The sequence below is a fragment of the Eptesicus fuscus genome, chromosome 18 (assembly GCF_027574615.1).
Source record: "Eptesicus fuscus isolate TK198812 chromosome 18, DD_ASM_mEF_20220401, whole genome shotgun sequence".
NCBI classification, from domain to species: Eukaryota; Metazoa; Chordata; class Mammalia; order Chiroptera; family Vespertilionidae; genus Eptesicus; species Eptesicus fuscus.
In genome coordinates, this window is record NC_072490.1 from 44,508,406 (window position 1) to 44,516,803 (window position 8,398).

The window sequence follows — 8,398 nt, forward strand, 5'->3', positions numbered from 1 at the left end:
GAGAAGGAATGTCCAAAAGGTGAAAAGCAGAATTTGAGGCACAGCCCTGGAAAACAGGGCTAAGAAAATCCACTAGGATAGAACTTGAACTTTCCCAAGAGAGGGTTGACCAATTATATCAGCAATTAAGTCAGTGAGTTAGTAGCTTTGAGTGTAAATCACACAGAGGAATAGGCCCTAGTTGTGAAAGAGAGATAGCCTGGATCTTCTTGATAGGTTTGTCATTGACACTGGTAGGGCTCAGCTGTTGCTTCTGTTTTAATCATAGGGTCACACACTGCTCCTACTATGTCCAACAATAATTTAGCAGACTTGAGAGTCAGTTAGGACTCAAATTCTGGCTCTGCCATAGCATTAACTTTGAGCATATTCTTCTGTTCATTCATTCAACAAATATTTATTAAGCATCTATTATGTGTCAGACACTCTTCTAGACACTGGGGATTCAGCAAAAGGCAAAAGCTCTCGTCTTCATACAGCCTATCTAATTCTTTGAGCTTTAGTTTCCTCATCTATAAAATCTGAATAACCTACCTCTATGGACAATATGAAATAAGGGCATAAAGCACCTAGCATATAGTACACTCAATAAATGGTGTCCTTCACCGAATACAGAGCAAACCTATCCAGGACCCCCAACTAGAGTATAAGCTACAAATGAAGAACTATCTATAATTCACTTCTATATCCCAGTGCCTCTCACATAGTAGATGCTCAATAAATATTTCACAGAGCAATAAATAAGTATTCAATCAATAGCAGCCATTATTATGGTAACTGTTCATCATTACTCTTCCCCAAGCCACTGAGGTGCTATTACCTAAAAAGGTAACAGGGCATTAAAGACTTTTCCTAAAAAGAAAAGCAAGATGTGCCCTGGTCAGGTAGCTCAGCTGGTTAGGATGTCATCCCGATATGCCAAGGTTGTGGATTCGATCCCCAGTCAGGGCACATTCAAGAAGCAATCAATGAATATATAATAAGTGAACAACAAATCTTTCTCTCTCTCTCTCTCTCTCTCTCTCTCTCTCTCTCTCTCTCTCTCTCTCTCTCTCTCTCCTTCCCTTCCTCCCTCCTTCTCCCTTTCTCACGCTCTCTAAAATCAATCAATCAATAAAAAGAAAAGCAAGATGCACTCCACCATATATCTTCAGACTTCTACAACATGAAAACAAATGTTATCAAGCACAAGTATTCCAATTCAGAGACTCTATCAGTACAAAAACCTGCATGGACAGCTATTGTAGATGCCTGCCTTCTTCTTTCCTAAGCACAAAGTAAGGACAAGTTGGCTTCAGGTTGATCCCAAAGACACTTAAAAAGTAAGTTAAATACAGTTTAGCAGATATGCTAAAAGATTATCGTCAGTAAAGATAAGCTAAAGAAAAGTGCTACATAAACAATCATAAAATTCTGATGAATTCAAACAACAAAGGTTTATTTCTCGGTCACGTTGTAAGTCCGATGTCAGCTGACTGAAAGCTTTGCTCATTTAGTGACGCAGGGACCCAGGCAGACGGAGACTCCATTTCAACAGGTGCTTCCTCGACCATCATGCGGTAAAAGAGAGTGCTGGATGGTCTCACTCTGAAAATTAAGTGTTCCAGCATAGAAGTGACACAAGTCACTCCCAACATATGCCCGGAAAGACAGGAAAAGGGGCTGTGGGAACATTAACAGTCTCTACCACCGATGATACTAAAACACAAAAAGCTGTGGAATAATAAAAGGATTTATCCCAGAGAATGTTCTAATAAAACATCTGGACAGCTCTAAGGTTCACATAATCCTGGACCTGGGAGGCTGTGTCGGATCATTTTAGAACAGTGGCCTCAACATAAAGGTACCTCAGACAACATAAACCTGGACCCTGAATTTCCAGAGCAACTCTGCTTTTTTCTATAAATATACTGAGGGTCCGGGTAAGCTTTCATTTAGGGAACAAAAAAGGGCCTACAGCTGAAAAACATTTGAAAAACCACAAATGTAAACCAAATCCTTTATTTTACAGATTAAAAAAGTAGAGAGAACAGAGGGGGAAAAAACAGGAAGTTAAAGTGACCCCCACCTCACCCCCAAAAAAGCTCCACAATGTTTAGCAGATGTAGAAATAAGTCCACTGACAGAATGTGTTGTTCCATTGCACCACCCTCTGGCTTTACCCTTCATCTCAGCTACCTTGAACTGGCACAAAGGAGCCAGACCTAGACCAAAATCATGTCACAGGGGTTCATCAAGGGTTCAATATATGATATGGATGATAAGTAGAAGTCCCCACCCTACTGCACTAAATAATGATTCACATCCTATTAGCAGTTCTCTATATTACCCATTCGCTACTTTCTGGCAAACGTGAAGCCATTAGTAGAAGTTAATACTAACCTTCAGGAGACTTTCATTTTTGTTCTCAGATTACAGGTTAACAGCCAACTATGATATGTGTTCACTCAATTCCATTTCCTTATGGTCCCAGCTTTGCTTTATACCCAGCTTTTCCTCCACCTTCATTCACACTAAAGCATTGGGTACCACATACTTAAGCTCAATGGTCCCCACCTCCAGTCTCCATCATTTTCAAATTATCTTATACTTGCTAGTCCATGAAATAATACTCAAACTTTTCAACCTAGAATCCAGGTGTCTCTCAGTCTAAACCCAGCCTATTTTGGGAACATCATCTCCTCTGTGGTATTTATCCTGTCCAGCCAAAAACAGGATGAGTCTCTCTTCTCTCTCTCATCCTTGGGTGAGGATTAAAAAAGGAAAAAGACATAGCAATGAATTCTAGATCTTATGATAGTTCCTTAATCTGAGTTTTTATGTTCTCACTGATAAAATAAGTTTGAGAACATCTACTTTGAGAGGCTCCTGAGAAGGTATGTATCAGTAAGGATTATGTTTGACTACAAGTAACAACTGGTAGTTTATAAGTAAGGAATTTGTTTTATGCAATAAGTACAGGAGAAGGCAGTTTAGGCTGGTGCTATGGCTCAACAATGTCATCGAGACCAAGATCCTTCAAGGTTCCCATTTTCTCATTCTTAATACATGGTTTCATCTTGTTGTTGTAGTTGGCTGCTGCCCCTCCAGGCATTGCACCTATGTTCCCAAGAGCAGTAAGCAGAAAGGGGCCAAAAGCTGTTGGGGCATATACCAGCCAAGCGTGTCCTCACTGAGCTTTCAGGAAAGCCCCCATCCAACAACACCCACTTACATTACTATAAGACCTGAGCCACTCTAGGCTATAAGGGAGTCTAGGAAAGGGAGATAGACATATTCCCATCTCAAACAAAGCTGGGGTTCTTTTAGTTAGAACAGAATAAATGTTGAATAGCCAATCAGCAAGGTTAAATTAGATATTTTATGTAAAGTGTTAAGCACAGTAACCTCACACATAGTTAACTGTTCAATAGAAGTTAAACTATAGCCTGACCAGCGTGACTCAGTGGTTGGGCATCAACCTCTGAACCACGAGGTCTCAGTTCAATTTTCGGTCAGGGCACATGCCCAGATTGCAGGCTCAATCCTGGTAGGGCATACAGGAGGTAGCCAATCAATGATTCTCTCTCATCATTGATGTTTCTCTCTCTCTCCCCCTCTCCCTTCCTCTCTGAAATCAATTAAAAAAAATTCATAAAAAAGTTAAACTATAATTGCTGCTATTATTATTATTATTCAACTATCTTACCCTCTAGCCAAACAGAATAACTTATTATATCCAGATGTGCTCCTTCCATGTCTATTATATCCACCCCTCTAACTGTATATCCAACACTATCCCTGGTTCAAGGTCCATGAAAATGCCATTTCATCCATGAAGTCTTTCCTGACACTCCTAAGAAGAGGTCCCATGGTGGCAGGACCCACATCAGATAAAAACTTCTTGGAATAATTTAAGAAATTCTTATACATTCTTATACCTGTTTTTACAGTCTAGAATCAAACATGGTATGTTTCTGAAATGCAAAAGCTAAACAATTAAGTTCATATGTCATAAAGCTAAGAGACTGAGGGGATAAAAACTGCACTCCCCCAGAATGAGAAGAAAAAAATTATAAAGTTCTCTAATAACACCATGCTTTTGTGGGAGTTCAGATAATAGTTCATCAAATATTCCCTCTCTACTATGGGCAGAATCTACTTTTACCTATGGATATTGGGGCTTCCCCATGTGACTTGCTCTAACCAAAAAGGTTGCTAATGGAAAAGACATTTGCTTGTGCAATTTGGCTTGCCACTTGAATCCAGTGATCTGCCCTAAGAAGAGCATGCCCCAAGTAGCTGCTATCCCTTCAGCTTGGGCCCCAGAACACAAGTGGAATAGACCGGAACTCAGCCTGCAGCCTACAGCAGAGACACCCCAAGGAGTCCAGCCTCCGACAGCCAAATCACATTCAACCTAAGACACATGAGTGTGAGAATAAATAGACCTGTTGCTGTAAGTCAGGGATTTTTGTTATGCCCCAAAAGTTGACTAATATATACTTTACCATTTGATATATTTTAGCACTTCTTACATATTCATTCATTTTTTTCTTCACATAAGAAAGAACAGGCTGAAGAATCTCTGCCTTTGGTACACGCAGTGATTTCTATCTTTGGATCAACTGATTTAAATTTATGAGACTACATTATCATTAATATCAGTGCTTTTTTTGCATTCCATTTGTTCTACTAGCTTTCAAAAATAAGGAAAATGACCATAAAGTATCACGGAATAATATAAACATTGCTAAAACTAAACTTGGTTAGCCAAGTAGGTCTCTCCTATAGACAGCCAAAATGTTAACTTCTTGGCTGATAAAAGGTGTGAAAGGATGCCCTAGTAGATTGTACAAAGTCATCTCCACCAAAGTCAAAGATTATCTGTTAAGGTGAGTCTGTGGACTCCAACACCATTCATCGAAACACATTTTTCAAGATGCCTGTTTTGGAAAACCATAACCACTGAATTTCGCCAGTAGGAAGACGTTGATAAAGCTTAAGTTTTGTGACTTTTCCAACATAGTAAAACAAGATGGTCATATTATTTTAATAAAATAATTTTAAATAAAATTATATTCAATCACTAATGAAAACCAGTCTCTTTGTAAGTGAAAGATAAAATAAAATTCCAATCCCTTAGTGAGAAAAGAGCCAGTTGAATGATGTTAAGAGCATGTATTTGACCAAGACCTATTAAAAATTCCAATGGGGGAGGAGAAAGGGGAAATGGGAGATATCTGTAATACTATCAACAATAAGAAATATATTCTTTTGAAATCCCAGTTGGAAATTTAAAGTATCAAGTAAAATGGAAGAGTGGATTTTGTTTTGTTTTACCTTCTTTTAAGTCATTATTAACTTGGGAACCAAATTTCCATTGGGCCAAAGCTGACACACTAGAAGTATATAAATCACAAAGTTACTAAATTTGCCTATTTAGTGGAAGCAGCAGCCTTCAAAGTGGCAAGGCAAAGAGGACAATACAAAGGCCATGGACATCGCAGTGGACTCTTAACAGAATAGGCCATATGTATGTTGAGATAGCTTACACTTCAGACTGGACACATGCAGATCACACTACCAAAATTTGAATTCAAGGCCATCGCCAAGGTCATCGCCTCGGGGTCAGAGAAACCTGGGCTCAAATTCTCACTTTCACACTTAGCTGTATCAAGATACTTAATTCCTTTAGTGTCTTCTATCTATAATTTGGGGATAATAATAATAGCTACCTCATAGAGGTTCTGCCAGATTTTAAAAAGATAATGCATATAAAGTACTCAGCTACGTGCTAGCACATGAAATAACAATGATAATGATAATAGTAATAACACTACCTTGACAAACCCGGCTCCTACATGAAGACTGTCCTAATCAGTGAACTCTGGCTCATAATCTGCTCATGAAATGCTGAATGCACAGGTCTGTATTCACATCCAGGTACAGCTTCTATGAGGTGACAGCTCTCCGGATCAACCAGTAATTCTTCTACTGAATTCAGGCAGGAGAATGTTGAAAAATAAGCTTTTCACTAACAGAAAATTAAGAAGGACTTGGTCCTTCCGCCCACAATCCATCCACCCATAGAAGTCTTGCTAGGGAAAGCCGCGTTTCCATCATTACCCACACACCACCCCTCCAAACTGTGCAAGGCTTTTGTTAAAGCACAGAAGCAGACGGACAAGATGGCTCACTTTCTAAGCAAACTCACCTCAAAGGCAAACTCTTCTACTCTCCAGAAAGGATCTGGCTTGACCCCACTGCCACCTCCAAACGGACATCCCAACTGGAAGTGAAGAAGCCAGCCCTCACTTCCAGAAGTTGAGGTACACTGTCAAAAACTAAAAGAACCCCTTCTGTCCGCGGTAATCCTAATAAAGCATGCTTGTCTGCTTCAAAAATATCTCATAAATTCACCCATCAGCGCCAAGAGCCAAATGCTGTATAGGCTGAGAGACAATGCGACTTTACAAGGACAGGAGACCATCGGAGACAAAGTGCCACACCCTTCCCAAGACAGCTCAACAGTAAAGGGTGTCTCTTAGAAAGGAAGAAAAGTCTGACCCCCAACACCCTTCCCCCCACCCCCATTTCATTCTTTACACAGACCCATTTCCTTTTCATTTTTAAATCAATGGCCTGAGCATCCCCAACTCTACTACAACTAATAAAGGGGTGTGGGGGGGGGGGTGGAAGAAACAAACACAAGTCAAATTATACTTGCTTCTAAAGCCCATTTGGAAGAGTTTTCTTCCCGCTCGTCTGCCTTTCACAGCTGGAGCCCCATACCTGGTGGACACCAATGGTTAAGGAAAGCCACTGATTTTAAAAAGCCAACCAGGAAACTAGCCCTGACAAGTGGGGAACTGCCCTCCTCTCCCGAGCACTGATTGGCTCTTGGGGTTCCACGGTCCCCGTTCTGCCCACGTAAATGGCAGGTGTGGCTGTCAATCACTCGGGGCGCTGACAATTCACCGCTCCGGGAGTAAATTGTCTTTCCTCTCGCCGAGGCAGGTAGCCGCCTAACATCGATCCGCTCGCACAGCGCGGACCCTCCCTCTCCGGGGAGGAGAACAGAGACCCTTCAGTACAAAATAAATAAGACAGGGCCAACCGGAGAGTTTACGAGCGCACCAACGCACTCGTCATCTCCACCGTCCTAACATGATCCTCCAAAGGCTTGGACGGTCATTTAAAAGGAAAAAATAGGCACAACCCTCGAGGTACCCCTTTTCTTGTATAATCCCGAGAAGGTGAGGGGGAGGGAAGGAATGTCGTTCAGGTTAATGTCACACCGTATTCGTTTTCATACACCACCACCCCCTCCCCTTCCCCAGTTAACCCAGCTTCATTTTCCATGACACGGATTTTTTTTGATTTTTTTTTTTTAACACGCTCCCCTCGGAGTCCAGGGAGGCAGCCTGGGACCCCACCCCCCCGGGCTGGGGCTGCACCTTTCCCTACTTTGTTCTGCTTGCGGTTTCCCGAGACCCTTGCCCCGCGAACACCCCACCCCTTGAAGCAAGAGGGGGCAAGAGTGGGAGCTGGAGGGAAGAAAGGCGATGGCAGGGAGGGCGGCCGCCGGGAGGGACTGCGGGAGGTGGCCCGGCCGCCGGGACGAGCGCGCCGGGGAAGCCGTGCACTTGTTCCAACCCGGGGGCTTCTCCACGGAGGCGAACCCGCCTTCAGGCCGCCCCATCCTCTCCCCCGCCCCCAGAGAGCCCCGGCCGAGGCGGGCGGTTCACCCCTCGGCTCCCCCCCGATAACGCATTGCAGCTCCCCAAGAGTGAGGGGCGCCCGACGCGAGAGATGCCGGGGCACGGGCGCCCCGAGGGAGCCGGCGCCCATCGGCCCGGCCCGGCGTCGACGTCTCACCTTTCGGATGCTCGCCCGGGGCCGCCCCACATGGATTTTTACAACCTCACGTCGCCTCGGCCCCGGGCGGCCGGGAGGAGCCGGAGCCGGCGCTAGAGTGCGAGCAAAGCCGGAGCGGGAGGTGGAGGAGGAGGAGGAGGAGCCGGCTGCAGGGAGGGAGGCAGCAGGGAGGGTGCGCTCCGAGGGCCCAGGCCCGCGCGGGGCCGGGCGGGGCTGGCGGCCGAGGGGGCGGCACCCACCGCAGTCCCGACACGCGCGCTCGCGCGGCGCTGAGCTGCGCTCCGCGGGGCCACCCGCCGGCGCTCGGCGCTCTCTCCCGCCGCGGCCCTGACTCACATTCCCAGCATTCCCGGGGAGCGTGCGGGGGGGGGGGGGGGCGGGGACGCGGCGCCTCCGCGGGGGGCAGCGGGGAGCTCGGCCAGGGCGTGGTGCGCACGGCGGGGGTCTTGGACGCGCCTTCTCCCGGGAGGCCGCTGCCTGGAAGCAGCTGGTCCCCGTCTTCCGTGCCTGACACCCCTTCCAAAAGCTGCCAGCCACT

General features: G+C 45.0%; 1 protein-coding gene across 1 annotated transcript in view; it reads right to left on the reverse strand.

The window, feature by feature from the left end:
• Positions 1–7,916, reverse strand: part of ERC2 (ELKS/RAB6-interacting/CAST family member 2) — an 877,079-nt gene extending 869,163 nt beyond the window's left edge. The window contains exon 1 of the mRNA XM_028152806.2: positions 7,861–7,916. The gene's annotated coding sequence lies outside the window, so the exon portion shown is untranslated. The remainder of the gene's footprint in view (positions 1–7,860) is intronic.
• Positions 7,917–8,398: the final 482 nt, after the last annotated feature.